Below are 15,607 nucleotides of genomic sequence, written 5' to 3'. Positions count from 1 at the left end.
AAAATTTCTTACTGTACAACTCTATATTGAAATAATTTCAAATAAGGATTTAATTCCTTTTCTGTGTTACATTGCATAAGTCCAAGCATCTGAGTTAGACACAGTCATCCACAGCTACTTGTTACAACTTGGTCTATTGGCTAAATTATGAAACCTGACATTATGGCAATAAAGTACCAAATATCACAGGATTTGATGGATAAACACGGTGCCAAGTGTGAGGCAGGGACAGCAGGCTAGATTCCCTGCCCATTCAAGTCACCATGGCTTTGAAAAGTAATTTTATATTCTCAGTAAACTTCTGTGTCTGTTACATCTGACGTAGGGCACAGTTTCTTTCTTAGATTTCTGAAAGAAATAGTAATGATTTGTAATAAAACACAGGATTTCTCTATTCCAGACAAAACTGGGTTTTTTGGTGCAACTAGGTCATGTTCAGTACTTTTACCCAGGGAAATAATATTTCTCAGTGATTCCAAATTCACTTTGATTATTTTGTAGTACTAAAGTGGTGATAATTCCAGCTCTGAATATATATATATATTCTGATATATCTTCTTTTTCTCCATCAGTGAAGTGTACTGTGGAGATTTAAATTTACAAAGAGTTTTTAGTGACTTTAAAATCAATATTGGATGAGAGTTTTTCTGTTTTCTTTTCTCTTGGTTGTATTTGTACAACATTTGTTACATGAGCTAGTTGTTAAATCACTCTGACTTCTTAGGGAAAAAAGTAAGCATATAATGCACATAAAATAGGAAGATGGGTGTTAGAGTTGATGGTGAAAAAAAAGTAAAAATCCCGAAGTCTATCTTATTCCATAGGAAGTATAGTTACCAGTAGCCTCACCAGTGCTGAGTGGGGAGGAAAAAATGACATATTCACACTCCTTTCTCCATCGCTGTTTCTGCAGCATTTTTCCCCTTCTTAAATCTGTTATCCCAGAAGCACTACCACCACTCATGATGGGCTTGGCTTTGGCCAGCAGCAGGTCCACCTCAGAGCCAGCTGGCATTGGCTCTGTCAGACACAGGGGCAGCTTCTAACAGCTTCCCATAGAAGAACCCTGTAGCACTCCCGCTACCAAAACCTTGACACACGAACCCAATACCATGTTGAACTATTAACCACTACTCTCTAATCTCAGCAGTCCAGCCAGTTTTTCACTCATCTTGCACTCTACTCATCCAGTCCACATCTCCTCAGTTTAGCTACCAGTACACTATGAAAGACTGTGTTTGTTGAAAGTCTTGCTTCAGATAAGCTACATCTGTAACTCTCCTTTCATCCACAAAGCTAGCCATTTCATCATAGAAGACTATCAGGTTGGCCAAGGATGATTTAACCCTGATAAATCTGCTGCTTGATTCCAGTCCTTCATGTGTCTGAAACGTGGAGGACTTGCTCCTTCATCTTTCCAGGAGATGACCACATTGTAGATCTCCTTTATCAGCTTTCTAAAATACTGATGTAATACCAAAAACTGGGAAGTTCTCCCAGTTGCTACAGCCTTTCAAAGATGACAAAGAGGAGCCCCACAAAGACATCAGCTGCCTCAACTCCTGTGGATGCATCTTGTCTGGTCCTATGTCCGGAAACACTTAAATTCTTCCTAACTTTATCTTCCTGTATGGTGGGTAGTGCCTCAGGGCCCATATTTTATTACTAGGCTCAGAGACCTGACTTTTGCAGTAAGCAACCAGTGCAAAGAAGGCATTAAGTACTTCAGTCTTTCCTATAAATATGTCACTACGTCCTTTCTATCTTGCCTGCACTATTTAGCCACAAGCTTACATTTTTCTTCACCTTTCTTTCAAGGCTGCTTATCTGTAGAAGCCCTTCTTATTGCCCTCTATGTTTCTTGGCGGTTTCGATCCCAGCTGCGTGACTTTCCTAATTCAACTCTTGGTGCTTAGATTTCCTGGTAGCCTGACCCTGTTTCCACTTTTCTGCATATTTCCTTTCTATATCTGAGCTCAGCTAGAACCTCCCTCTTCAGCCAATCTTGCTTCCTGCCATATCTCCCCATCTTCTTGTGCAATTACAATGGACTGTTCTAGTGCTTCAAGGAGGTTTTATTTGAAGATCAATTCTTTTTTTTTTCCTTCTTGGCTCCCTAGAGATTCCTGCCTACCCATTCCCTAGCCAATCTGAAGTCCACTCTCATGAAGTCCAGGTCTTTGCTTCCTTTAGCATCTTAAATTCAACCTGTTTCTTCACTTCTTTTTAGGCTTTGATCGTTATACTCTTATGAACCTGCTCAGAAGCCTTTCTCAATAGATTAGCAAGACTATTGGGAAAGATGCTTGGCCTTTCTTCTGATGCCATTACTTCCCACCAGTCCTTGCTCCCAGAAGATGATCCACGGGCATAGATGCCAAAGGCTCTGTCCATGACACCAGGCTTTGATCTGCATAACACATCCTCTCCTATAGAGCCCATTTCCTTAACCGGTAGGGTCAAAAAGGAACATCACCTTGGCCCTTTACCACAGCTTAGAGCACAGCAGTTATCTTTGATCTGTTCAAGGTCTCTTTTGCCAGCAATACTTGTGGCCAGATGGGTAAGAAGTACATAGTAACAGGGAAAAGGCAGTAATAGACAGTAATAATCCAAAGGCCCCACTGGTCCTTCCATGGTGTCCCACACCAGGGCCCAGGACAAGCAATTCACTTCCTGACAGCAGGTCGGACCTGCAGGTGGGTGCTGTGGTCCCTAAAGTGACCCAGTCTTGGCCACTGTTACCCATTACTTCATCTTTGGTTCCAGCTACTTAGGGATTTTCATTGGATACCCCCGGAACTCCCCATGAACTTCTCTAATTTTAGCTATCCCACAACACTTTCTATCCCATATAAATTTTACTGTCTTGCTACATATTATAGCCAATCAAGAAGTATTTTAAATAAGAATTATCTTATTAGAGAAGTTTGAGGAAGTCCATTCCTTGTTTCATTTCATATTGATTATTCTTACTCTTTCTGTTTGTCTTTTTTTCTCTTCACCTGTAATTATATAGTTTCCTTGATAACTTATTGGGAACGGATTGTTTGCAAAGACTTGATAAATTTCAGCTTACTCATTCTCCTTCACCTACTGTTTTGTGGAACAGCTGGTAGATAACTCCCTAATTATTGTTTATTGATGGTAGAAATTCACTGACCTGCATTCTCACAGTCATTCTCCATGCTTGTTTTAAATATTACATCCTTATTCTCTGTGATCACAACTGATTATCATGGGAAAAGCAAATGCTGACAAACAGCTCTGCCACTTCATGCTTCTACTCCCTGGGACTCTTGATAACTCATTTACTTCATCAGGCTGTTTCAACACCTCTTCTTTGGATAACTTTTCATGGGACAGTGCAAGGTTTAGATTCCCCTGAGAAGAGGACAGGGCTGATGGCTGCACAGAGAGGTGCAGGCTGATGGTTTTCACAGGATCTATATTGTAGCATATAGATCCTCCTGTGTAACATACAGGAGGAAGGAGTGACTGGTAAACATAACTATGAACAGGCAGTTTCAATTTCCTAGTAATGCTCCTGTATTATCTTCAGATTCATAGGAACAGTTATGCTTTTAATTACATCTGGTCAGCTTAATATTTACTTGCAGATTCTTTAGCACCTAACTAGGTTACAGAAGACTGGATAGCTCTTGGATTTGACATAGGACGCTCATATCCTATAGCAATTTAATCAGCTGTGCTTCTGTTTTAGTCTCTAGCATGTTGGCTTTAGATTGTAAATTGCTGACGCTAGAGAGAGAGCTGCCTTCCTGCATGCTTGTCCATTTCCCAGCTCATTTGCTAGTCAGTATAAATAATAACAAATAACTGGTAAATATGTATTTAATTTTCAGGGCTATTGATTAAGTAATATATCTAGAATCCCTATAAAATAATTAATTTTAAATTTCCTGGTAGTTTCTGCTTTCTTTCTTAAGAGCTAAAAAAGAAAGATCTTATCCTAACTGACAGATCTCCATGAGCATATAATGAAAATATATAATGAAAATATAACAGAATGGCATTGCTGATTTAGTCAAACAAATTAAAAAGTATTCTTTAAGGTGACAGGTTTCCAAATTAATTTCAACCTAGAGAATAATCAAAAATTTAGGTCAGGATGCAAGAGAAGAATGCAAGCTATAGCTTTGCTTTTGGGCAACCACAAAAGTGCCGTAGTAGTATGCACACTAACCAGTGTTAGTGCAAAACTGGAAAGCAAGAGAAACAAAGCCATAAAATATTAGCCTAGAAATATATATTTCAGCAAAGCTATATCTACTCAGGAAAACATAAGCACATCTTGATATTAAGCAGTAAATTAACAATTCGTCAGTATTATATTTCTAATGCCTCATTATTTTGTTAACTTAATTGAATTGATTTTAATTGAATTGGTTTATGGTCTTACCAGTATACTTTTAATTGTGACTAGAGGAAAATGGAGTGCTAGAATTCACATTATTTTTTTTCTTTTAATCAAGCTCCAGAAGAGGCTAGAGCCCCTGATGCACAGAGTAGCACAATGCTGCCAATCAATGGCTTCCTACTCTCACGAGAAGCAGCATATCCCACCTCCCACTCAGTTTCTATCAGTCTACAAAACCACCAAGGTGGGAGAGTTGCCACAACATGGAACGTTCTTTCCATGTAGCATCCACAGCATTTGTTTCAGAGTAGTTATATAGTCTGTTTTCTCATAGCTGTTACAGCTTCGGAGAGAAAAAAAACCTACTTGTTGAAAAAACTCAGACACAAAACAAATACCATAGAACCAATGCTGACATAGTACATATATAGCGTTTTACAGATATTAGTGTTCAGCATGAGACTAGGCACAGAATCTTTATGTAAACTATTTATGCAAACTGGCAAGTCCAAGGATTGAAAGCTTTGAAAAAACTGTAATTTGAAAAATGTACAGAGGAAACGTTCATCTTTTACAGGGGGGCAGAAGAACACAATACTTGGATACTCAGGGCAAGAATGAAGTGAGTTGTAGGCGTTGTTTTGGCTTTGTGCTGAATGACAGGTAGTTATCATTAAGAGAAAAGTAACATTGGATTGTCATTAACAGAATGAGAAACCCTAGAAAGAAATGTTTTCTGTGAGACGGATTTTTTTTCCTGTGAACTGTTTGAAGAAGGAATGAAAATTACTGCCACAGATGTAGTAGCGAGCATAAAAGCAGTGTTCTACATTGGGAACTCCTGAACATTTCATAACTGAAATCTGTTTGGCTATCTGCCTGGTCTTATGGGCTGCACCTACTTGGCAATAAAATGAAACAGGGCACTCTCACTGTTAGCATCACAATGGGAGTATTATGTGGAGCTAGAAACTGATGCAGAACTAGTTCACTTGTACATTAAAAAACCCTACAATGGCTGTGGATAGCACTATAAAATTCCATGTTAAAGACCACATGCTACACCTTGGCCACATTGTGGGACACTTCTAATGGGTAAGTACTGACTTTATACAACTCCATGAACTATACACATGACTTGTTTGGTTTTCTTCCCTTGAGCTATAGGATTCTAATGCAAAATCTTCTTTAAAAGCCCAAAGATGGGTTACAGGACTCTTCTTTGAGTAGCTGACAGGAGGGTAGCAGGGAGGTCTATATGACACTTTTCATCAAATATATATGTGACTCAAAGGCTCAGATAAATCATTGGCATTCTACAGAAAAATAAGAATAGGAAGTCATACTAGTATTGAATTGATTAATTGATGATGATGAATTGAATATGCTAATTTTCAATTAAAAATTCTACCCACACCTATGTGCTATGGAATATTCAGTCTAGGGAATAAAAATCTTAGAGCATCAATGGGTTTGGCAGAACTGGATTATAAATTAAGTCAAAGCTGTCAGAAGAATGAAGTTGAAATCTTGACCCTGATTTTGACTTGATCTGACCAATAACTACTACCTAAGAGATGGGCATCGCATGCTTTCAAGAGAGCTACCAGCTCACAGATAAAACCGAATACCAAAGATCCCAAACGGGACCATGATGGGAACCAGACAACTTGAAATGAGACCAAAAGAATCCAATGTGCAAATCTGAATTACTGCCTGAAGTAATCATGTAGTGTGTACAAGAAGAAATTCACAGCATGAGGTTATGTAAATTCATTCCCACTCCAAAATGTCCGTCAGAGCCTGAGGTGCCTCCCTTTACTTCAGCTCCAGTGCCTGTGTGCTCACCCGTGTGTCTCCCCAGGCAATCCAGCCATACGGCCACCAGACAGATCAGGGTAAGTCATGGCAACCGGTGTGCCAATAATGTTGACTAAGAGAAGATTGCCCTTTGAGCTTTGCCCCACCTACCATGTACCTAAGGCAATCCCAGAAATTCTTGACTTCCAAATTTGCTTCTTGGTTGAAGCCAAAATCACTGTCTCTTGCTTCCAGATTCCTTAGTCCTATTCTCATTCAATCTCTGCTTGCTGTTTTTCCAAAGTCCTTCCCTGTGACATAGACTTGCTTGCCTTTATGGGGTTTACCCTGCTATTTGTTTTAAGGTTCTCTTCACTGCCCTGGTTTCCCACATATTTCTGTTGATGCAATTCTGGTTGGCATAATCCTGAACTAATGGAGTTCCTAGCTGTGGCTTTTCCTGGTCATAATATCTAGTTGCATTTTCCAGGCTGTCTTTAACCCCCAGGAGCGATCACCTGCATCACGCCATGTCTGATAATTTACTGAGGACATTAATTTACGGGTTTTTTTCAAGGCATGGAATTGGACTCCCTCCTCTTTTCAGGTGTAGCCAGGGAGCCTCTGGTCTTGTTGAGCCAGAAAGAAAACATTAATGGTGATACGACTGTGAGACAGAACATACCTTGTAGGTAGGATATACAGGATATTCCTGAATTAAGGCTACCATTTCCATCACTATTTCTACCCCATACCTGAACTCTTGTTAAAAATGGAAGCCAGTACAGCATTTTGTACAGAGCCTGCTATTACTGCATGAGTTAAACAAGATCCAAATATGCAACTACAGGGAGTCCCAGCATAGATTTAGGCCAAGCAATACCTGGTTTTTAGCTCTTTGTCAGACTTAGGCAAGAAGCAGGCACCCAACACTCAGTCCTGTGAAGACTGAGGCAACTCTGAGTATGTGGGGAGGTGAATCCCTAAATACCTGGGGCACTTTCAAGACAAACAAGGAGGCAACCCTGGAATTTAGGTGCCCACAGGCTTAGGTGACGAATGTGGAATGTCAGAACCATAGTTTGGAACTTACTTGTTTTATGTGGGACACAGGCAGGATTTTGGCCCCTGTGCACTTTATTGCTTTTTTATCACCAATTCCAAAGCGTGGGAATCCAAAGCAATCTTTGTATATTCTGACAGTGAATTATCTGAGTCTCAAATGTTTGCATGCATGCATGTACTGTTTCTGGAGAAAACTTCAAACCTCTATTACATTGGAAAAGAAGACAAAATATTTGGTGACAAAGTTGATGATAATCCATTCCCATTTTTCTGTAATTTGCTTATGGGCTTTAGACTGGGAGTTTTGCCTGTTTGTTTGTTTTTTTTCCACAGATATTGTGCCATATACGGGAACAGTTTTATATCAGAACAGTGATTGTTTCTGTTTTGAAATAGTAAAAAGGGAGAATCAATTACGTGAATAAATAGTGATATCTCAGCCTGTGTGTTAGTTAATTTCTGTAACAACTTTAAAGATTTTGAGTCTGTATTTGTTGGATTTTCATTGTAACTCCAAAATTAGCATGTTTCAGGGTTTGGGTTTTTTTTAAATCTCACGTACAATGTGTAGTCAAGCTAGATGGATACTGAGTATGATAAAGTCTAATCTAGATACTCAATCATCTTCTTTTTCACCATGTTGGAATGATACCAAACAGGAGAAGGATAATTTGTTGCATAATACCCTTCTATGGTATGAAGTACTACAAATGGTTGCAAAATTGTGTTGGTTCAGATAAAAGCTAGACTGACTTGTTCTGTTGCATGTGCCTGGCTTAAACTGACATAAACTGACTGCTGACACAAACATGACCATCATTTAAAGTTTCCTAAATAACTGGCTAATTCTAGTTAATGTCTATCTTATGGCCTTAACTAATGGCCTTAAAAATGCCTTTCCTGAAAGAAGAGGTCCAAACCTTCTAAATAAGCCAGGTACAACCAAAGTACTGGGCCTCCACAAATCTCTTTTCACTGAGATCACACATTGTTCTGACACTGCCATAATTAGCAACCAGACCTTAATTTTGGCCAAAGTTTAAACAAATATTAACAACTAAACCCCTTCACTTACTTTTGTGTATCAGGATATTGTAGCATATGTTAGCACTGAAGCACAAATATTGGGTACCTCAAGGCTGATGTGGAATGCATATTCCTTACATGTGTCTCTCCAGAAAGATATGTAACTCTGCATGTTTTCTACGTATTCTATGGTGCTAATGCTGATCCAAACCCTGCCAAGACAATTTAAGAGGGTTTGAAAAGATGCATGCCTTGCAGTTCTCCTTTTTTTTTTTTTTTCCTCTTCTGTCATTTGAAGCATGTTTTCAGGACAAACGTATCTTTTTCTGGTGTGGAATGAAGTAGCACGGGTCTGCTGAATGCACTTTCATCTGCCTGGTCTGCCAGGAACTGAGAGTATCTAGGGAGTAGAGTGGAAGAGAGGAGAGACACCTCAACTGCAGTGGTGCAGGCTCCTTTCTCCACAGTGCTGTTTTGGTGAAGTGGTTCACCAACACCGATTAATTCACCTTTGTGCCAGCACAACATAAGACTGATTATAACTGACACCTAAACGGAAATGTAGTATACATACACAGTAATATACGTATCTGCTTTTTTCAATGGTGAATGTCAGAAAAATGCCATGGTTATGTGAATTGTGGTTCTTTGATCAAGAAAAATAAAAGGAATAATTTTAGGCTAGAATAAGAGAAGAGATGTAGCTATTTGAATCTTAACAGTGTCTACCTAGTGTCCAAAAGTCCTGTCCATATACAAAAACCAGGACTTCCTGCTTTGTTCCTAGCCATCCATCAAGAACAGCATGCTACCTGCCATCAGTTCTGCTGTTTCTGTCCTTGGAGATACTTGAAATCCAAACTGACATGGTCCTTAATAACCTGCTCTGGCTGACTGTGGTTGAGCAGGGGACTGCACTAGACAACCTTCAGAGGTCCTTTCCCACCTCAAGAGTTCTGTGATTCTACAATTTTTATGCTTATATAAATTGCTTTAGTGAAACAGACTTTTTTTCTCAATCCCTTATGCAGTTTCTGAGGGTATAACTGTCTTCGTTTTCAGTTCTGCCCAATTTTGGCATGACATGCATTTAATTTTGGGGAAAATCACTTTCTTTGTAGGTTATTCTGCTCAGTTAATCACTAACCAAGTAAATTACTCACAACTCAGAAAAGAACTGAATTTGCCCCCCAAACAGGTGTACATATTGCTTTGGGTAAAACAGCATTGTAGGTAGGATTTGGTTGCTCAGCCAACCCTTCTGTATTTTGTGTTCCCCTGCCTTGCTCACATCCTTGTCCTCCTGCCATAAAAAAAAAGCATTAATTTACTTTCATCAATTTATGTAGTGTTTGTAAATTATTGGCTGATTATGACCATTGCATACCAGTGAATTTGAAATTTTTCCACAATGCAGACTTCCAATATTTTTATTATCTCAGCTTAGCATTTTTAGCAGAAAATTACAACATCCACGTCCCATCAGTAGCAAGCAAAGTCAGAACCAAAACCACAATCACCCTAAAAGCTCCTTATACGAGACAGACGCATGCTTGTTAGGTGCAATTTAGGACAGACAGTATCTGTCAGCGCACAATAGTAAGTCTCCTAAGGAAAGCTAGACTCAGGGTCATTTAAGAGAAGATTCCTAAAAGCACCGAGGAACATATGGGACCGCCACGTCCTGGCAAGGGTCGGTCACGATACGACCTGACGCGATCCTTCCGCGGCAAGGTGCCTCAGCCTGACACATCCCGCGGGAACAGCTCTGCCACTCTGCGGAATCTTTTCCTCGTCCTCCTCAGCGGGATAAAGAGCCAGCAGGGCGGTCGGAGCTAATTTATTCCCAGGGAGAGGGATAAGCAGCTAATTAATTAATGTGGCGGGCACCGAGACAAAAAACAGCGCTTCAAGGTTTGGGGTGTGCTCTCTCCTGAGGAGCCCCCTCGGCTGTACAGCTGACGTTCTTTATTCATGTTTTTCCCTTTAAACTGAGAGGGGCCGGGGAGCGGTGGCGGGGCCCGGGGGGGATGCGGAGCCCCCGGCGCTGCCCCCGCGCGGTGCGGGCGGGCGCGCAGCCTTTCCCCGCGCCTTGCACAACTGTCCGGGGCACACCCTAAGGGTTAGCAGAAAACAACAACAAGATAATGGCCCCTAATGCGCACCCTGGGCACGGATCAGAGGCGAGCCGCTCCCTTCCTGTGCACTGGCGGGGAACCCGCCTGCCGCGGCGCGGATCGCTCCGCGGGGAGGGACCGACGCGGCCGGCGGTGGGCAGGGAGCGAGGGAGGGAGGGAATCGCCTTATTAAACGCATACAGCGGGGCGGGCGGCTGCCACCGCCGCCCCGTCCATGACCACGGAGAGCCCGACAGCGCCGCGCTCCCCCCGCTGCCGCTCCTGTCCCGGCTGCGGGCGGGCGGACCCGGCGGCCGCGCACAGCCCCGCGCAGCCCGGCATGGCGCGGCGCTGCCGCTTCCAGCGCCTCTTCGGCCGCAGCGAGTCGGAGGACTCGGAGCCCGAGGGGGCGGCCGCCGCTCCCCGCCGCCGCCCCTCCGCCGCCGCCGCGCCCAAGCGGCGCCCCGCGTTCCCCCACTGGCTCCCGAAGAAGAAGGAGCAGCATCCCCCGAGGGGCGGCGATGCCGCGCCTGCCCGGACTCCGCCGCCCGCCTCGCCCCTCGAGTCCTCGGCACCGCGGTAAGCGCGACACCCGGGCGCCCTTCCCGCACGGGGCGGGATGGCAAGCGGCGGGGGCGCACGGCTGGAGGGCAGGGGTTTGTCTCCCGAGGAGGAAAGCGCGTGGCCCGCAGCCGCCGTCCCGTCCCGCGTTTGCCCCATCCTGCTGGCAGAGCGGCGCCCGAGCCGTGTTGACAAACAGCAGCGCCCGTGTGAATAAGTAACAGTCACCCTTGTGCCCGGAGCACAGGGAAGCAGAGGGAGGCTTCCTGGCCCAAACCAGCCTTCTAAGGGCGGCTAGTGTGTGTAAATGGCTTTTTTCTTCTGTATCAGTGGGCTTGCTCTGTGCTCGCTTTTCCTGGACGTAGTAAAGGAGGGAGATGAGAGGGAAGGGCTTGACACCACTCTCCTGCAGTACTTCCCATAGCTGTTGCTCCCCAGTGTGGTTCCAAGTCTCCCGTGAGTGATGGCCATCTAGTGTATGTTGACTTGTAAGTTCTTGAAAACACAGGCATTACTCCGGGGCTTTAGAGCCTGTGGCCGCAGCATGAGGAACCTCGGTGAGACTGGGGTTGCCAAGCAGTAGAGCCTTCTGACGTGAAGGTAATTCACAGTAGCGTATGGTGAACTTAGGGCTGTGTCAGGAATCGGTTTGGTTAATACCTCTCGGATTTGAACAGCACGACCCGCGTGATGAGATGTCAGTGCTACCTGGATATCTGGATTAAGAGCTGGAAGGTGTTGGTCTCTCAGGTGATTGGTTCAGATTGAGAAATGTCAGTTCCAGAAGATAGTTCTCTAAAAAAATGTTACTACTTGCCCAAAAATAGACATCACGTAGAAGTACGAATTTGACTAAAGTATTGTCTAATGATGTTTATATTTGGTATCGATGTATTACTGAAGACTTAATAAACACTAGCATCTTTTACAAAAGGGAAAAAAGTACTTATGCTTACATGTTTTTAGGAGGAAGAAAATAAAGTCTGCGTTTTCAGAACTATTAAACCAGGAAATTATGTATTTCATAATTTACATAATACATTGCCCTGGCCATGCTCAGGGCAATGCTGCAGGTGACCTCAACCAGTAACAGCTCTGTCTTCTGCCTTGCAAAAGCCAGATAAAAACAGAAGGGGATCACAGTGTAGCTCAGGGTGGAAGTGAGGTCAGCTCTATGTTCAGATCCCAGTTGCTCAGGACTGTGTTCACTTGAGTTCCAAAATCTTGCAAGAACAGAGGGTGCACAGTAACTCTGGGCAAGATGTGTTACTGTCTCGTGTGTGTCTCCCGGTAGAAAGCTGGAACATTTTCCAATTTATAGGCTCTGCTGTGCCTGCCATGCATTACTGAAGAGCCCTATGGCTCTTGGTGATCCTCTCATGGATGCTGGCAGACAGATGAAGGGTTCTCTCTGAGGTCACCTCTTCCCTGGGCTGAACCAGTCCCGTTCCTCCAGCTGTTCCTCAGGGCAAGAACACGAGCCCCAGCATCTTGGGGCCCTGTGATCAACTCATCCCAGTTTATCAATGTCTGCATTGTATTGAAGGGGCCCAAAACTGAACAGAATATCTAGATGTGGGCAAATGAATGGTGGCGTAAGTGACATGTCTTTACTCTTGGTATGAATTCCTTTTTCTTCCAAATACCTTGCTGTGTCTACACTGCCAAGCCAAACCAGAAATGCTGTATGGGATTTGAAGTTCAGTTCTTACCCCTTAAAAAAAAGGAGGATGTTTTTACTGTATAAATCTGTTATCGAGTTCTGTGCCTAGATTATGAGAAAAGTCTAATAACTACAAGGCTTTTGAAAGGATAGGGTTGTAACTCCTGTTACAAAATGCTGGAGTTTTTTGATTTTGGACAGAGAACCAATCCTTCTGCTATTTATAACATGTTGGGTTTTTGCTTCAGCACATGGTAATACGTGTGTATGTCACCATCATTAACTGCAGTCAGTTGTCTTCAGAGAGCACAAACTTATCTTTTTTGTGTAGCCTTCTACCACTCTTGTTTTTTAAAAAAACTGAATAAATTAAGCCTTTAGTATACAGCCTAAACCGCTCAATGCATTTTTAAATTATGTTGAAGATTATGGAAACATTACTCAGAAGACATTGTTTGAAGTCTTTATTTGTATTACGTGAATGGTGGGCTGTAATATGCGGTCCCAAAAATCCTGTATAGGCCAAATAAAGTATATGTTTAACAGTGATGATTTTGAAAATATAAGATGCTTAATAAATGACCATGGCTTTTGCTATGAGAGAGACGTGGTTTAGCACATAATAAGCATGATGGCTGTCGGTTTGAAGACACCAATTTATATGACACTCCAATTTAAAAATTACCTGATGAGCTGTTTTGCTATTTTTGTGTTATTTTTTCAGGTAGCCAGTACTTTTCCGTGCTGTTAGTGACTTATCTAGAAGAATAGATGGCATGTAAAAATCTTGGCATAAAAAAAATGTTGCCATAAAACCCAAACAATCAGCCCAGCTCCTTTAGACTTGAGGCTAAAAGTGTGCAATCTCCTGCTTCAATGAAGTTTGTGTAGTATTGCCTCTGTTCGTGGGTGACAGGGGTTAAATCAGGGCAGGCAGGTCCTGGTTACTTTTTCCAGTGAAAGCTTGTAGAATCTCGTTCCCATAGAAAATAGTTACAAACTGGAGCCTCTATACAGAATAAGATACAGTGAAAAAGAATGAAAAAGAATTATAGTTGTCACCATGCTGCAGATAACCACAACATAACCTCCTTTGCAGGTCATGACTTAGCGAGTTGTCACGGCTTGGACATTGAATGATCTCCACCCAAGGGCAACTTAAAAAATTATGATGACTTGGATTTGAAATTTAAGCAGGAAGTTGACTACAGGAGGACAAAGAAAACTGTATATCTTTGGGGTGTGTTTGTTTAGCAGTGTTTCTCTCAATGTATGCTACTCTATAAATCCGGAGCTTTTGGTCAAGACGAGACAAGTTACTTCAGTCCAGTTATGAGTTGGCTAACATTTAAATGGCATGAGCTAGATTCATACCCAAATGTATCAATGTAATCAGCATGAAAAAGGAGGACATTTTTACTGCTTATTACTTCCTCAGTTCTGAGAAATACTACTAATTTGGTATTGAGCGTGTTAGGAATGCTACCATCAACAGCACCCCTTGTTTTTATTACTTTCCTCTCTCCTGATTAAATTAATTCACCTTCATCATACTAAATATGTGAAGGCAAAGAAACCTATGTGACTGTTGTTCTACAATCATTTGGCAAGGAAACAAAAATTATTTAGTTTTTGGTAATAGCATAAAATTAAGGAAAGGCTACATCCAAGGAAAGTTAGATTGTGGAATAATTATACCTTATCTTGTGGAGGAACATGCACATTCGGGAGATATGCTGAATGTGAAGAAATCTTATGTTGTGAGAGGAGAAAGTGGTGGTGAGACCAAGACCTGATATCTCATCCCTACTTTCGTGTTCTTGAGTTACTGTTCTTTGACTTCCATGTTAGAAGAGCCCACACATAACATTGCATTCTGTAAAAAGATAAAGAACAAATGTTTCACCTTGTGAAAAAGAGGTTATAATAACAAAGAACATTAGTAGCTTAATTGATTGACAAGAAGAAAATGTAGAAAACTGTGGTACAGTCAACTGTGTTGTGTCATAAAATACGAACTCTCAAATCAATGAATCAATGTAACTTAATGTGTTACACTTCATGGTGTAACTTTACATTTGTGCATCAGAAATGAAAACATGAGAACATTCACCTGTATTCTTTGCAAGAAATATGGATTTCTGCAAGTGTTACTGGTTGCATTTACTTAATGGAAGGGGGAAATGGAAAATGGTAATTAAGTTTGACATATAATTCTTGGTAATCTGTAATGAAAGCATAACACCTTAGGAATAAAGATACATTATTTTATTTTTTTTATATACAGGAAAGAAGTTCTCTTAAACTGTCATGATCAAATAATTGAAAGCAGAATGTTTTTTTCATTATTTTTTTGATACTGTAATGTAATGAGGAAATCAGTGCTTATTAAAAATATGTTTCTAGAAAAATACTAAGGTAAGAGGGATCACATGCTAAAACATTCACTTAATTTGATTGCATTCTTAAGAGGTTAAGAAATACTATCCTGTGAAAACATGACATCTGTGCCATGAAAGTATAGTCTGTCTCTCGTGCATGAGTTTAAACATCAGCTGCTGTTTCTGAGTTGCTGATTTTGCAGATTTGGTGGCTGTGAAAAAACACTCTCCTTTTCAATTTGTCCTTTTAAAAATCAAATGACAGTCTAAAAAATCTGAACCAGTAAGACTGCTGGTTGCCTTCCTGGTAAGCCTGCTTGGATGTCAGGGAAAGGGTAAATCCTGGTAGAGAAGAGTGGCATCTCATTTCTTGTTGCTGTGGTGCACCGGAACTGCTGACTTTCTTTATTCGTGTTTTTTCCTTGGAATTAGAAAAAAAAAAATCATAAAAAATAAAGTGACTTAATGGACTCACACCATTAACAGTCAAGGAATTTTTTCCTTAATTTTTTTGTGCGCTTCTGCTTTTGTTGGATGTTTATTTTGGAGAGATGGTATACTCTACTGTATTCAGGTGAATCTGATCCATAGTAGTGCTGAGTACCATTGAGGT

This window comes from Chiroxiphia lanceolata, chromosome 3, assembly GCF_009829145.1.
Source record: "Chiroxiphia lanceolata isolate bChiLan1 chromosome 3, bChiLan1.pri, whole genome shotgun sequence".
Taxonomy (NCBI): Eukaryota; Metazoa; Chordata; class Aves; order Passeriformes; family Pipridae; genus Chiroxiphia; species Chiroxiphia lanceolata.
The sequence above is the reverse complement of the archived record's forward strand: the minus strand, read 5'-3'. Positions refer to the sequence as shown.